The following is a 17,865-nucleotide window of genomic DNA, read 5'->3' as shown; positions in this document are numbered from 1 at the left end:
GTTGTATTGACGAAGTAGATCGTTATAACGACCATAGAATTTGCGAAATGCTGACTTCAATCGAGACTGTTGAAATCCTTGTACCATCAACTTGTTTGTCAGTAGCTTACCTCGATTTAAAAACTGACTATACGCAGAACAAGCTCTTGCATATCGAATCAGTTGAGATATATAAACACCATATGCAGGTGATAATGGAATATTGCTACATAAATATGGGAAGTTGACGATGGAGAAACTGAAATCATCCCGTTTGTCATATAGTTGAGTTGTCAGTTTGCCGTTAATGTCTACTTTCAATAAAATTCTAAGTATGAAGCAGAAGTGGACGACTCTGTGGTGTCCTTTATTTCGAGCTCACAGGGATATATCAAATCGACATATGAATGAAAGCTATCATTGTTAATAGACAAAACGTCATCGATATATCTAAAAGTCGAATTGAAGGCCACAGCGAGAGATTTTTTTCTTCTCGCGTAGAAGTTTTTGAATAAATTCTGCTTCATATGAATATAAAAACAGGTCAGCTAACAAAGGAGCACAATTCGTGCCCATGGGAATTCCAACAGACTGTTGGAAGACCTGGTCACCAAAGACCACGAAGATATTGTCAATGAGGAACTCTGGCATGTTTTTTATTTTTTAGAGTACTTGTACGTGGAATCAGAGTAGTGTTTAGCAAAGTAAGTTTTTGAATGACTGATCACTAGATATGAATATTTTCTTTTTCCGTTTTTGTTGAAGAAGCAACTGTCTATGATGTCAAAAAGTCTAGTCTTTAATTTATCGTGAGGAATGGTCGTGTATAGTGTTGAAAAGTCATAGGTTTTAATGTTATTGATTTGGGAAAAATTTCGGAGGAACATGTAATCGCTTTCTTGTTTTTCCTTCCTTCCGTCTATCTCCTAAACCTTTCATCAGAAATTGATCACCAATGTTTGTTGATACAAAGACTTGTGAACCGAGGTCTCTCAAATTCATTTTGGAAAGGTCAAGATCACTCAGAACAAAGTTCCTTATTTCAGCAATTTTTGATAACAAAAGTTCCTATCCCTTAAACCTTTTATCAAAAATTGATCACAGATATTCCTTGGGAATGGGGACTTTTGGACCAATGTCATTTTTAAAGGTCAAAGGTCATTCAAAACATATACCTTACATAATGAAAAAGTTCCTTATTTCAAAAGTTTTTGAACAGGTAAATGGCTTTCAGACAACGATGGCCATATTGTAATGGTGAAAGTCGGTCAGAATATTTACCATGTAAACAAAAGACCTTAAATTCAGCAATATTTCAATAGTTATTGATGTTTTTAAACCAAAAGTTCCTCAAGGTCATTTTGGAAAGGTCTAGGTCACTCGACATATACCTTGTATATAAAAACCTTCATTTCAACAGTTATTGATCATTGGTTCATTCGTCATATGAAGTAGTTAGGCCTAATATGGTTAGATGCAGTTCGAGGAGCAGCCATCAGTTTTACAGATATTCTTGTTTTTCGAGAGAAAAAAAAGTCCTATAATTTACACTTTGACAGTAGACATGAAATTAGTCTTGTGAATTGTATGCGTTCTTTTTTATATACAAATACAAAGGTATATGGCTTCACTTCTTTTGGGTATTGTTGAGGAAATAGGAATACATAATAAAAGAATTTTAAAACACTCAACATTTCAACTTAAAGGTTTAACGTGTGTAGATGTAGTTATCAACAGGCTCAAAAAGGCAAGCATCATAAATGTTAGCAGTGGGATAAGAAACGAGGAGCAGTTAGAGAACGCAAGCATCTGCGAATGAATTGTGGTCGTGGCATTTTGAATTTGAAAAGTATACTTTATTTAGTTATAAATGCAATTATATTAAAAGCAATCTAGAAAAATAATTTTCAAAACCCTGCTGGACTCGAACCTGCGATCTACAGTTCACCAACCGGCACCTAACCCAAATGAATTACTCGGGTAATTAAACCTAAACTGAATATATTAATGTTGCTGATATTTATATTTCCACTCATGTTTTAAAAGGAAGTCAGCCATTATGACGATATTGTATACCTTCTTCATGTGTACCACGCAATTATATTATACTCCTAATTAAGAAAGTATTCAGTTGGCATTGAGATTTTATAATATTATTTGTATGCATTTTTCAATATCATTCTCTGGAAACACACTATGAACTACCCACTTCCATCCCTAATCGGAGTTGAACTCACGACCTGAACCTAATGTCCTAACAGCGAGTGACCAGCGCGCTAAACCGCTCGACCAAAAAACTTCGCCACACTGACACACGCTCATTGATAATGGAGATATAGGCCTATATACATATATATCTATATAGCTGGAAATTAAATGATCACAACTTATAAGAAACGTGAGTTAAAATTAACTTTATAACAAGATAAAGGCATATTCAATCAGGAACAGGGTGAATTGATCAACAATATTAGTAACAATACATAATGCTAACAAAATATTTGCCTAGTTTAATTTTACGATAACACAACAAAAGCTTCATGAAAGCTTTTGACTAGATTAGTCCTGAAGAACGTTGTCACAATAACAAGTATCTAATGGGTTGCATATTCCTAACATGTTAAGCTGATCTACATTGTATACTGTGGAACCGCTCTGCATAAACGTTATCAATTTGGGGTTTGTTTTTCTATTCAAAACATTTCATCGTCACTTGGGTCATCAGGGTTATAAGCTGAAACAGAAGCTATTTCCGGGTTTTCAAACCCTGAATCTGCGTCATCACTACCCTTATAGTTTTTATTGACTTCAATTGAAATCGGAGGGGTGGCTTTCGAATTTCCTCCAATTATACTATCCTCGGTGAACTGTCTCTGTGCAGTCATGGTATTCGGCAGTGTATGTAATTTATCACAGTTCTTATCATCATCCACAGTAAGTTTCTGTTCAGTTTCGTGGGATTCTAGTGGCGGGTTTTTATTATCTGTACCTTCAGTCTCTCCATCATTAAGTGTAAAATCTTCCGCTGTTCTCATTTCGACGTCAAGTGCCAAAGATTGTGAATACCTATCCTCGTTTGGAGATTTCTCTGTTTGCAACACAAACACCTCACGTTTAGTTCCAGTTTGCGGAGAGGTCCTGATTTCTTCCTCGGATGGTTCTCTAAGTGACCACGACTGTTCTCTGTGCTCGGCTGGAACAGAATGCTTTGACGGCAGTGAAGATGTCGTCTGCTGTCTGTCCTTTATTGTCACTACAGGCGGACTAGCCTGTGCGGAAGATAAGCATCCCATTTCAAATACACAGCCTTTCAGATCAAAATGGCGGCGATAAAGAAATTCCTGGCACCCGGTTTTATTTTTAAAGATCTATGTGTACAGGTTTACGTCAGAAAATACTGAATTACAAGGCCAGTATCCTGTGCTTTTTAAATCTACTTTAATTACACGAATCAATATTCATCGCGAAGAGGTCGATCGATATCCGTTTTAAAAGACCATAGTGCATGTGACCTTTTTTCAATACCCGTATCGAAATTAGCTCGGTGCAAACAGGAACATTGATATTTTGTTCTTTCCCTCGATCTCAAAACTGTATCTCTCTTTCAAACTTGGTATCGCAGGCGAGTTCACGCTGAACGTCTCTATTCTTCAATGTCTACCTTTTTTCAAAATTAATTAGTTTCATTGTTGCATGTCTCATTCAGTTGAAATCAAATGCGCATCTTTTGGCAAGTCGTAGTGTTTGCTAATAGACGACGTGAATCTCATGTTTCGTCGGAATTTTCATATTGCAGAAGATTAAAACGCTACTGATATGCTGTATATTAATCAATTTTTAAAATAAAGTATTTGCATTGTAATACTCAATATTGTGATTCATTGTAATTTGGTTAGTTTAGAAAATAAAGAAGTTGACAGCATAGTATTACTAATTTTGGTCAATCCATGATTTTATAGCCCCAACCAATAACTAAATTTTAAACTTTTAATTCGTCTTAGTCAATAATGAGTTGGAATGATAAAATGATTAGATCGATCGAATATAACGATATATTTGTACATACTCATGCATATGCATGCTAATACAAGAATGGTATTATACCAAAACAAGTGTACAAAACACAATTGACTTTCCTCATATCAAAGAAAGAAAAATACAGATGTTGCATTTCCCTGTATATTTACAATGTATCAGTGGCGGATTTAAAGAGGCGTAGCCGGCGCCGGCGCCCCCCTTAATTTTTTTTAAACTTAGGGTACAGGGTAAATCATGGTCTCTTGTTCAGAAAAATGTAAACTGTAAAAGAAGCAATGATTTCTTCCACTTTCGGAGAAATAAATGACAATATTTTGATTTATTGAATTACTTGTATTGGGAAAACTTAAATTTCTTCCCAAAACCCTTAACATTTGCGTCATTTTATTAATTTCACCTTATCAAAAATGACAGAAAATAGTAAAAATGACTACACAGGAGACATAATTCAAGTCCTATGCCCCCACCAAGGCGGCCCCCAGACCCCCTGCCTCATATAGTTACGCCCCCCCCCCCCCTCTAACCACAATTCCTGGATCCGCTACTGTGTATGTAATATCGGTCGGCGTAGCTCTGTGGTAGAGCGTTCGCTTCGTATCCGGTAGGTCAGGAGTTCGAACCTCGCTCAAGCCATGGCCGCGTCAAACCCAAGACGTAAACAAAGGTAGTAATTGCGCCTTCGCCAAACGCTCGGCATTTAGAAGTGAGAATCACAGGTCTTTTGGATATGATCTTAAAATGGAGGTCCCGTGTCGCGGCAGGCATTGGCACGATAAAGAACTCTCACTGCTACGGCCCATAAAACTTTCCTAAGATATGTCGTAAGATATTCTTAAGTTCTAACTTACGAATTTCCTAAGAATATCCACAACTGTTTCACGAAACGTTCATAAGAAATCTCTTTTCCCAAGATATATCTTAAATCAGTGTAATAAGTTTTTTCAGATTTTGCATGTACAATTTAAATACCGGTAGTGAATGAACGGCTTGTGTAAATTAATCATTGAAAAAGATAATTGATAGAAAACCTTATTAGATACACACTACAAGCAATTAAGTGTGACATTGGTACATAGTTTCAGAGAGAGGGGGGTGGGGGTTATCACCTGTTTCAGCCCGATATTGCAACTACATGTAGAAATTCAACACATTTCCAATAATTGACGGTCTGTCATGTTTCAATGATTTTATTGTTCAATTCAACGAATAAATCGAGCCACACAATCCATGCCGTGTTCGAAATGTAAACATGACGCAGTCAAAAAGAAATCCTAATATCTCAACGGCAGAAATAGATTTAACTGAGGAGGTAGAAAAAAGAAAGGAAGTGTTATTTCCAAACAGAACTCCAGCGTTACAAATTCAGCTAAAAAAATACAATGGAAAGAAATTACAGCAAAGGTAAACGCAGTTAATACCTCCCATGAAAGGACAGTTAATGAGCTAAAAAAGAAATGGAGCTGCTTAACGAGCGATACGAAAAGGAAGATAGCGTTGAATAGACGAGGACAGCGAAAAACTGGCGGTGACCCCCTACCCAGAGAAGTAGAAATCACTCTAATAGAGGACAAAATCCAAGCTATAATTGGAAACACGTGCGTTTCTGAGATTTCGGGTGGAGTTGATACTCTCGATAAGGAACCTTCAAGTTCCACTAAGCCCTCTGCATCCCCTTCAAGCATCTTGATGTAGTTAGGGATCATGTTTGAAAGTAAAGAAGAAACGTCTCTAACTATTCTGGAAACGTTGAACTTACTGATGCCGTGGAGATCAGCAGTCACCAAATGGAAATTCCCCGTGGCAGCCATGACTTGTAATGATGTTGGCAATGATTGGGACCTACGAGTGGGTCTTTTTAAATCGTTTTCCATCATTTGGCATAAGTCAATGATCAAATGAAGTGGTAGTTTAAATTTTGAAACGATCTCCATGTCGTTCATATAATCTGAAGGCTTGTTTCCATCTCTGAACTGCCTTTCTCGTCTAAGTTGACGACGACACAGCAAAATAAAGGCCGCCGCCATATTTAGTTTGAACTTAAGACACCTACTTACCTGTCGTAAAGTTACGAAAGAACTTATGAAAATCCTAAGATACGATACTTTTTGTGAAACGGATAAGGAATGAACTTAGGAAAAATTTATGTCTTAAGTTAGATCTTAGTCGTAAGTTAGTTTTGTGAAACTGGCCCCTCTGGCGATCGCTAAGCTGTGGTAATTCACTTACAGCTTGTGACGTCTCAGTATCAGTGAACAATTCTCGACAGGACGTAGAACATTAACTAGCTGTGTACGTCTCTAACAAGTACACGTGTTGGCAATTTCAGGAATTTCAAGGGTTTTTTTTGCACCCTATGAACAGTTTCTGTTTACAGAATCGTATTTCGAGAGGGGAGTGTAGTGTGTCGGTATTTTTGCAGCTTCGTTTGATATGTGTTTCTGTCATGTAGATATACAGCTTTAAATTACGTAGTACGCAATGTTGATACATTAATAGTACCATAAATAAAATAACAGTATGTAATAAAAGGAAAGGTACATGGTATTGGGTAACTTATAAATACTTTTAAACATTATTTGATGGATAAAAAGTATGACATTGGCAGTGGATGTCATAGGATAAAAGACATATACAGTTTTTTATACAGTTTTTTTCTTGTTATTCTCTTTGACTGAATTTGAAATGTTACTGAATATTCAGGGTTTGAACATCTCTCTCTCTCTCTCTCTCTCTCTCTCTCTCTCTCTCTCTCTCTCTCTCTCTCTTCACGGAAGTGAATCTAAAATTTAAAAAAGACAAAATAATATACATGTATAATCCAAAATATAAGTAAATATCCACACAAGTAATAGTATAATAAAGAAATATTAGAACGCCGAAAATGAACTCAACCGGTTTCATTTTCAATTTTCAAGAGTTATGACATTATTGCTTAGTTACACATTATAGATTTAACTCTATTAAATCTATAATGTATAACTAAGCAATAATGTCATAACTTTTGAAAATGAAACCGGTTGAGTTATTTTCGGCGTTCTAATTTTTATATATATATATAACTACTGTATATGTTAATTCTCTTTGGTAAATCTATTGGGATTTCTGTGACACAAATAAACTTTATTCTATTCAAAAGAAAATAAACAAATCGTGTAACATTGTAATGAAACGCCAAGACGAGGTGATTATTTTACGAATACGCATCGGACATTCAAAATTGACACATTCGTACCTACTAAACAGAGAACCTCAGCCTGAATGCATATCTTGTGACTGTCCATTAACTATACATCACATTCTTTTAGAATGTAGTGATTTTACGCCCATACGAAATATACTTTTTAATAGTGTACAATTAATAAAAGAACTTTTTACAAATATCGACTATCATTATATTATACAATATTTACAAGAATGCGACTTTTACAGAAAAATTTGAAAACTTTTATAATACAAATGTTTATATACACGAATTGTTTGTTATTTAACCTGTTTATATATTTTTAACTTTAATGTCCGTCGGATGGGACGTTAAAGGGTGTCCCGTGTCAAGGATCACAACCCCTTTGGCACACAAAAGATTGTTTCCCTGATGTTCGAAAAAGAGTAGGCTCACTGGGGGCCGTCAGGGAAACTCAAACACTCACAACCAAACATCATTCAATTAGTTAACCGACGTAAAATGGCTGAAATATTGCCAAAACGGCATAAAACCTCAATCAAGATAGATAGATTAATAGATAGATATAGCTACTTCAGTTTGGTATTAATTTGTCTTAATTAACTTATTTATTGTTCTTTGTCTATAGTTTGGTTTACATGTAAAGCTCTTTAGGGATATGTTATATTCCTTTGCAGATGTACAAATACCAACAAAGTTAGCGTTTCTTTCCAGAAAGGATTTGAAATTGTTTTCAGTGCTCTCCAAACCCATTCATCTAAACCAAGTGCAAAATGCTTTTTAAAAAATTAGAAACTCAACTAATTAAATTCAATTGGAATGGTAAACCTGTTAAAATAGCCAGAAAAACGTTGCAGTTAGGCTATGATGGTTGTAGAATCATCGATTCAGAATGGGTTTTTTTTAAATAAAATCCCTAAAACGCACTTGGTTTAGGCGAATGCTAACTTCCAAGTCCTTGTGGACTCTGTTGTTTACAGAAATTACAGGTTGTAAAGTTACACAAATCTATCATTTTAGATTTGGCTACATAAATTCTGATAGTAAAATATGATTGACTACACTAAACTGCTGGGAATTCTGATAGTAAAATATGATTGACTACACTAAACTGCTGGGAATTCTGATAGTAAAATATGATTGACTATACTAAACTGCTGGGAATTCTGATAGTAAAATATGATTGACTATACTAAACTGCTGCGAATTCTGATAGTAAAATATGAAAATACTTGAGGATGTGAATTACAACGCCCCGTGCCAGCATGCTTTTCATGAAGCGCTAAGCCGAACCAAGGGGAGGCTAATCTCGATGTTTGGATACTATATTTGCGTTAGTTTTAGATATTGTCACACTGTAAGGAGTAATTTTAGTGAAGTGGATATTTTAGGATTGAAATAAGAAAACTCGGTAATTCAAGAAGCACTGCTTTGAATTTTTGTTTACTATTTTGTTCAAAACTTTTTTTTTAATGACCCTTATTTATTTTTATTTGCACTATTGGAGATCATTAGGACCGGTATAGCTATTTGAATTTATTTCATATAAAGATAAAACGGATCCAAAATAAGATATAAGTAAGCTGAGCTTACTAGTTATTTATCTTGAGCCTACGAGGCTATGAGAGAGTTTTTTTTATCCAAATGGTTGGAAAATTTGTTAGTGATTTTAATTTAAATGCACGATCCCAACTGATTGATTAAATATTGTTTAACGCCTCTCGAGAGAATTTTTCACTCATATGGAGAACATCATGATGATATAAGACAGAAATAGTCCTCTATAAATATCCATTTTTCGCAATATAGACAATCACCTTGGTATCTAAGTGAGGAAAGTGGATCCATCACTTATATATAGACTAATTTTCTGTAACTAAATCGATGTCAGTATATCCGCAAAAACAAAATATACACTCAGAAGTACTTTTAATTATCTCAGAAGAAATAAAAATGTGTATATTTAAAATTCATAAAGCTTACATTCTCTTGATGTAAAGATTGAATCACGGATGAAATTTGTACTCCATAAAATGTACATTTTCAACTTAGAATTGACGTTCTCTGAACGATTTCCCCCAGGTGTGATGGGAATGAAAGACATGGAGAACAAACGGAAATAGTATTTAAAAAACAGAACACCAGAATTTGTTTGAATATTTTTCATTCGTTTATCTATTCGTATTTAATGCCCAAACTTTGCATCTCCGGGAATATAGGTTGACGCAGGCAAATTTCCTGCAGTTATCTCTCTTTCCATGTCGGTGTATTTTAGACGCATTTATCTTTTTAAAAATAAAGGTGGAAGCTAGCGCTGTGTCCATTTTCTCTAACACAATAGACATTTTAGCATATGCGTGAAGATCTTTCTCAATAGAATAATAGAGATACGAATACTGTTAATTTGTAACTCCATAACGGGGTTTGATATATTTTGAACAATTTCAGTATCAGCAAATAACTTTAAAATGATATTTGATAAAGCAAGCGGATGTCGTATTTCTATTTATTAGTTCTCCATTTATGTAGTTACGTTTCTTTATTTTATAGAGTGTACATTATACATTCTTATAGAGTGTACATTATGCATTCTTATAGAGTGTACATTATGCATTCTTATAGAGTGTACATTATGCATTCTTATAGAGTGTACATTATGCATTCTTATAGAGTGTACATTATGCATTCTTATAGAGTGTACATTATGCATTCTTATAGAGTGTACATTATGCATTCTTATAGAGTGTACATTATGCATTCTTATAGAGTGTACATTATGCATTCTTATAGAGTGTACATTATGCATTCTTATAGAGTGTACATTATGCATTCTTATAGAGTGTACATTATGCATTCTTATAGAGTGTACATTATGCATTCTTATAGAGTGTACATTATGCATTCTTATAGTGTATATTATACATTCTTATAGAGTGTACATTATACATTCTTTTGACATTCAGAAAAATGAGTGACACAAGTCTTGTTTTTTGTTTCAACGTGATTTGAATTTCTCACTCTTTAAAATTAAATGACCGTTAAATTCCTTGAGAGCAGCTAGATTTGATTCATTACAATGTTTTTCTTAATATGCAGCATAATCACGATTTTTGAACGTATTTCGGTCCTCTTGCAAGGCAGAATTGATCGGATTAACACTGGCAAATTTCAATGACATACATGTATATGGTATAATGTTAGATGTTTTGCACATTGGTCGTTATTTCTTTTTTCACTTTTAGAAGTTCACTGGTGTAATAAGGTACATAATGGCACTGCTTGTGTTATTTTCTAATTTCTTTAATTAAGTAAACCTTAGGACTTTGCACTTGAAATAGGGAACAAGTTCAAATTATAATGCAAATATGATATACTTATGCATTCTGTTACTTTTGTCACATTCAACTTATTTTCATGATCTACTCTTGCTGGCCTTCAGTTTCACGAGAGAAAAAAGTCAAGACTTTCACATTTTTCGAATGGGGGAATAAAGTGATATTTTGCTACGCAGTTAATTTCAATGAAAATGTAGTTCCATACCATTCAAGTTCCCCATACTCAATTTTAGCATTAAAACTTACGACTGTTGGGTAAAACAGATTAATGTGGGTTCACGGCCCACATGTCTCATACTTGAAGAAAACACATACACATATGGCACATGTCTAATTTGTTTGGATAATGACAAGAATGAAAAGGTGAGGATAACGAATTGTGTTCAATCTTAGAATACAAATTTGAATATGACAAAAACGGACCCCTAGACACACCAGAGGTGGGATCAGGTGTCTAGGGGGAGTAAGCATTCATTTTTGATCGGTCACACCGGCCATGAGCTCTATATCTTGATCAGGTAAACGGAGCAATCCGTAGTCACAATCAGTTTGCAAAGACCGGCCTAACAATTGGTATGAAGCACGTCAGACAGCATTCTGTTGTATACGGGTTGTATTTCCAAATGATAAATCATATCGATCGTAGAATTTGTGAAATGCTGATTTTAAATGAGACTATTGAAAGCCCTGTAGATATTGAAAGCCCTGTAAGATCAACTTATTTGTCAGCAGTCTACCTTGATTTAAAATTAATCATACGTAGAACTTGCTTTCGCGTATCAAATCAGTTGCAACACATAAGCACCATATACATGTGATAATGGAATATTGGTACATAAACATGGAAATTGGTGATGGATAAGCTAAAGTCTTTCCGTTTGTAATAAAGTGCAGTTCCGTACGCTGTTGGATTTCAGCATTACAAAGTCGACAGTATCATGTCAATATCTTGCCTACTTCATAACCTTTTACCATGTGCTCCTTGTATATCGTCGACATTATTTATATCGTCAACAACTTATTGTTGGCAATCGTCGTGTCAGCATCGTATCTAACACGTTATCTGCCAGATCACAGAGACAAAATGGATGCCTGTCATCGCTTTGCTACTCAGGAAAATCAAATAACGATCTAAGAAAATATCTGCAGATTGCAAAACTACCTTTCTGCTTTCTAATATTTCAGGTAAAAGTCGTTATTAAAAAATAAAATACTTCTCCTAGAATTTCAAAAGTCCTCTACATATGTATTTTTTACAAAATGCTATGGGAAATTGAATTTCCTATATGAGAAATTAGATTCCTATAGTATATGTCAACAATAATTCCACAACATATTTAGATATATTCAAAGGATTTTTAACAAAAATGTTATTCTCTATAAAATTTCCTATTGGAAGACCTATAATTCTTTATCATTTTATTACAATCCTAAAGAAAATTTACGAATTCAACGGGAATTTTAAGCGGTCGTGGTAGCTCAGTGGCACAGCGTTCACTTCGTTACCGAGAGGTCAGGAGTTCGAGCCCTGCTCGTGCCATGGCCGCGTCAAACCAAACAAAGGTAGTGATTGCGCCTTCGCCAAACGCTCGGCATTAAGAAGTGAAAATCCCAGGTCTTTCGGATTGGAGGTCCTACATGTATATCTTGGCAGTTAAAGAATCCTCACTGCTACGGCTACAAGCGTAACCGTAAGTAGGTCTAAATTTGTGGTACTTCACCTACAACTAGTGACATCTCAATATGAGTGACAAATTCTCGACAGGACCTAAAACAATACAAACAAGCAATCGTAAAGATCTAACCTACTTGGTTAGATGCACCAAATATGATATGAATGCATGGCGGGGTTGAATTTACCATCTCGTAGATTTATCCAAGAACGTGCTAAACTATATGCATTCTAACTCGTGAACATCTTCGACATCACAAAGTTGTTAACTTTATCATTACTATTCACTACAACCCTGTCTCATTCTCCTAAACACAGCCGTGATCGTCACATAACCCTTTACGCTAATCCTAACGGTACCCAAGAATTATGATGTTTACCATATCAACGATGTCAACAATTGAGGATATCAACAACGTAAAGAAATGAGAGGATAACGATGTCGAAAAGTAAACTATGTCAGCAAGTGGGGGTATAACGATGTTAAAATGTAAACTATGTCAGCAAGTGGGGGTATAACGATGTTAAAATGTAAACTATGTCAGCAAGTGGGGGTATAACGATGTTAAAATGTAAACTATGTCAGCAAGTGGGCGTATAACGATGTTAAAATGTAAACTATGTCAGCAAGTGGGGGTATAACGATGTTAAAATGTAAACTATGTCAGCAAGTGGGGGTATAACGATGTTAAAATGTAAACTATGTCAGCAAGTGGGGGTATAACGATGTTAAAATGTAAACTATGTCAGCAAGTGGGGGTATAACGATGTTAAAATGTAAAGTATGTCAGCAAGTGGGGGTATAACGATGTTAAAATGTAAACTATGTCAGCAAGTGGGGGTATAACAATGTCGAAAAGTAAACTGTAGTAACAACTATGAGTATGACGACGTCGACAATGTAAGCTAATTTAACAAATCAGGGTACAACAGTGTCAGCAATGTAAACTATGTTAACAATATCATTTACTATTGTAGTTATTAGTAAATTCAGGTGACCTATTGCAATTGATCCGCGTCCAGGGCAAAAATTGACCAATTTTCAAAAGACTTCTCTACAACTATGTAAAGCAGGAAGACCTCTACCAAAATTGTAAACATGTTCCCTGGGATAAATGTTCTGACTCCAGGGCGAGGCCAAACTTGGTATATATATTGTGTATGTGAAAAACATTTAAATAATGTCTTCTTTAATGCTATTTATACTACATTAAAACTAAAAAGATATTTTAAAGGAGTAGTTAATCCTTTATCTGATTCTGGGGATAAAGGTTTGATTCCAAAGTGGAGCCAAAATTATTATAGTGATTATTGTCTTTAGCATTTGAAAGACTTCTATAAGTTTCCTGATAGAGTATAAAAACTAAATGCATATTTAGGAAAAAGCATAAAAGGATATATCAAAATTGTTAATTTTGCAATCCCAGAGTTTTGACTCGAGGACGGGTCCAAATTAGACATATTGTGTTAAAGTTACATATATCATATTATGTAAAGCCTTCCATCAGTATAGGCACTTTCGAGGGCATTTGAGTTTTAAGAACACCTTTTGTTGTGGGTTGTTTGGGTTTTTTTTTTTTATTTTTGCTGAATCTTAGAATTTAATTTAGTTATTCAGAACATAATTTATTCTAGATTTTGTAGCTCTTGGGACTAGATATACTTTTAACTTATAATCAGGTGACCTATAAGGCCTGTGGGCCTCTTGTTAAATAATACTGAAGACAGGTCATTGATGCTGCTAATGGTGTCTTGGACCTTTGCATGTTTGTTAAAGACACGATTACAAATAGCGGAATTGATAGAAAAGTTTATATCTATATATTATATTCTGGCTCAGATTAGCCAAAAGTTCTGGCCCCAAGACCATAAACTGAGAATAGATTTAAGTCAAAACTTATATCTTAAGATTTATCTAGCACAGATGTTTAAAAAAAAACTGCGGGTCTATAAAAAATTCAAATGCAATCATGTACTGAAAATTTTATTTTGTTCATGAAAATAATTTCAAACGTTAGCTGGATTTCAAATTTAGACTCAAGTCTATTCTCAGTTTATGGTCTTGAGGCCAGTATTAGCCTCCGAGACATTGTTTTCATTAGAGCAGAATGCTAAAAGCTAGACTTAAGGATGAATGATTTTTTCATGTACTCTGTAATGGACAAGGTCCCTTAACTCCTTAAGGGATCAAATTTAAGTACATAAGGTAATATTTAATCAAATACACATGTATCATGAACTATATAGTTTTTCGATATATTTTCAGCGTATAACAGCAGGATGGTAATATGAATTTAATATGAATTTCAAACATTTCTGAAACCGTAAGTTTAGTACATGTATATATAAATTTTGAAGCTATTTTTTCTTCCTTGTGCCAGAATTTTAAAGATAATCTAAAATAAATTAATATGAGGTAGAACAGTTAACTACGCCGTACCTTTCATAGAAAGACTTCATAACCTTTGAAGAATATTCAACCTCTTATTAAATATTTTTCAATGCAGATAAAAATTTTAAATGAGATGTCTATATTGGGTAAAGTTTCAAATTTAAAGTCAATCAAAGATTCTTAATATTCTAAATTTAAGTCAAACATACTTGTTTACTTAAGATAATTGAGGTACGCTTTATCAACTAAATTAAATATATGCGAGCAGATTTTGTGATAAAGAAGGAAAACCATGTACTACTCATTTAATATTGAAATTGAGAACCAGAAAAATCAAGATTATTTCATCTACCTTATGTAAGTGGAAGGTATATGAAGTTTGGTACCGCCAATCCTCGCCTTATTCAAAGGTTATTAACTGAATATCAGGAAACATTCCCACCCAGGGTCTTTGCAAGGTAATTTCAACGAGTTTGCGAGATCCACCGAGACCAAGGTCGTGTATATTTCCCGATATGTAGCCGTGACCTGTACATTGTCAGTAGCTGACGACGATATGTAGCCGTGATCTGTACATTTTCAGTAGCTGACGACGTGTCTGCGTCTATTTTATTTGTAAAGAGATCGAAATGATGTCAAAATTGAGTTGGAGTACTCCCCGGGCTTTTATATTTGGGATGTGTCACTATAAAACTGGGTACTATATTATAAAGAAGCCTACCAATATTCACGTATAGAAATATAAAGCTTGTGACATTAGTGTAACAGTTGTAATTGACCGTAATTATACTGGCACGCAAAAATACGTAACCCCTATTAAAAGTCAATATTTTTATTTTAATACATGTAATTCATTGTTAGGAAGTTTGAATTGTATGACGTCAAACACAATCCCATGCCATTCACGGTTGATCGAACTACGTGTTCTCGTGTCCGCGAGATATCAATACACACTCTGGTTAGCACGTGCACGGATATCGTCTTAGACCTGTTTATAGGGTGTCAGGTAAGAATAGTCTAATATCGAAATTCGTTTCTCTTGTTGTATAAAAGCTGCCTAACGATGCATACAACAGGGTAGTGCAGTTACTGTTGGCTGCAAACACCCAAATCGCTGTGGCAAGTGCTCTTAATGTCTACAAAACCACATATTTCATCTCTACAAACGCCTTAGACTGACTAGTACAACTGTCAACCACCCTCCAACTGGTCGACCGAAGGTTAAGGCGCCTTGTCAGGAACATTTCATGAAGTTGCAGCACTTGTGCAATCGGTTTAAAACTGTACAAAAAACTTCAAATGAGACAGTAGGGACACACATATATATAATTCAATAATAAGGTGTAATAATGTGCCGAAGCGTTTTCGCTCTTGTGGCATCAAGCCGTGTCGCGCTGTAGTGGAAAAGTCCCTTACTCCTCATTGCATAACGTCAGACTCCAATGGTTGCGACGACACCGTTCAAATGAACTTCCTATGTAAAGATGGCGCCGTGTACTCTTCTCTGTGGAGTCAGGATTCACGCTTTGCCATTCTGATGGGCCTCGGTGCGTTTTTCGACATCGCGGTGAACGTTATACATATATAACTACATAATGAAATGTGAATTATTTTTAATTTTACATGTTACATGCTTTTTCATTAGTTGAAAAATTAGTGGTATATCGTATCCAACGAAAACATAAAATAGCCGGAACTACTTTCTATCGGAATGTTGGGGATTCCTCGGGATGCTTTGTGCTTATAGATCTATTTATAGATTGGGAATCCTGAAAAGAAAAACTTAACAATTCTTTCGATCTATATAAATTTATTCAGCAAAACCAAATATCGAATATGAATAATAAATAAACAATTAATTGTGCAAAATAAAATAGACATGGCCGTTTGAGGATAAAAAAATAACACTTCTACTTCTGCTGAAAGTCAACTGTACTCAATCGGGGATGCCAATAGTCCAGTTCGCACCCTGTGACATCTTCTTCATGTCACAAACCCAATTGCCAGACACACCGAACACTACCTCACAACGACTGCAATATTTAAGCCTTTAACGATGATGGTTTCGAACTTCAGCATAAATCCATATATGTTTATAAGAGGGCACCGAAACGAGGCTTTCGTATGACGTTACAACAGCAGTGACGCTTTAACAATTCACAGGTAAAACTCGGAAAACCCTCTGTACCACTCACTTGTCCACCAGGAAGCCGTGACAACCCTCAAAAGAACCCTACCTGTCTCGTCTCTGATCGCATCCCATATCGTCATTATCTTTCACATGTTCCACGCTTACCGTAATTACCGATACCAAACCATGGACTTCATTCCAGTTTCACTCAGCAAAATTCCAGCAATTTTCTCTCAAAAGGACTTATCTCTAATTCATCCTTTTAAAACTACACTTTTCAATTCACAAGAAATCATATTGCTCAACAGTAAACAGTTCTTGGAAGCCGCCATTACGGATTTAGTTGACGTTTTAACAAATCACTAGTCCGTCTCGAAATGACAGAATGTAGTCCAAGAATAAATCGTTGATTCAACTCAAATCATATCATGTTTTAATATCTAAACTCAATGTTTTAAAATATTTCAATAATAAGGAATGAATTCATCACTTTTTTGTTGGATGAAAAAAAAGACGGAAAACTTTGTTTCATGCGCTACGTGCAATGATGCAGTTTTCCGTCTTCAATGATGCATGTTTTCGTCTTTTTTTTCTTTTTTTTTCGTAGTATACATCCATCCAACAAAACAATGATAAATTCATTCCTTAACAGGTTTGGTGGGGTGCGTTATGGTGTCGGGCGAGATATTTAGTCGCTACAAAACTAGTTTGGCCACCATTGAAGGCAATTTGACTGCTTAACGGAACATTGACACTAATCTGCTTCCTGCCTTCGTACAGCAATTTAATTTTTCAATATTGAATGTGGCATGATGTTTAATGGACTAACTTCACCAAACCAATTTACCCCTATACAGTCATGATCTCTCTAGAACATGCTTGGGACATGATAGATCTACGCTTTCAACTCCATCAGAGGCTCTATCTGCTTTGCGTCAGACACTTCTGGAAGAGTAGCAGAACATCCCTATAGCACAAATAAACCGTGTAACAAACTCTATGCGAGCAGCAACAAATGCAAAACTTTGACAAAGTAATGATGGCTGACTATGAATTAACTGTATTATCCAATAAAATAGATGCGTAGCTTTTATAAGTTGGAAAATTCAAGCGATGAATTTGAAAGAAATATCAAAG

The sequence above is a fragment of the Ostrea edulis genome, chromosome 4, assembly GCF_947568905.1.
Source record: "Ostrea edulis chromosome 4, xbOstEdul1.1, whole genome shotgun sequence".
Taxonomy (NCBI): Eukaryota; Metazoa; Mollusca; class Bivalvia; order Ostreida; family Ostreidae; genus Ostrea; species Ostrea edulis.
The sequence above is the reverse complement of the archived record's forward strand: the minus strand, read 5'-3'. Positions refer to the sequence as shown.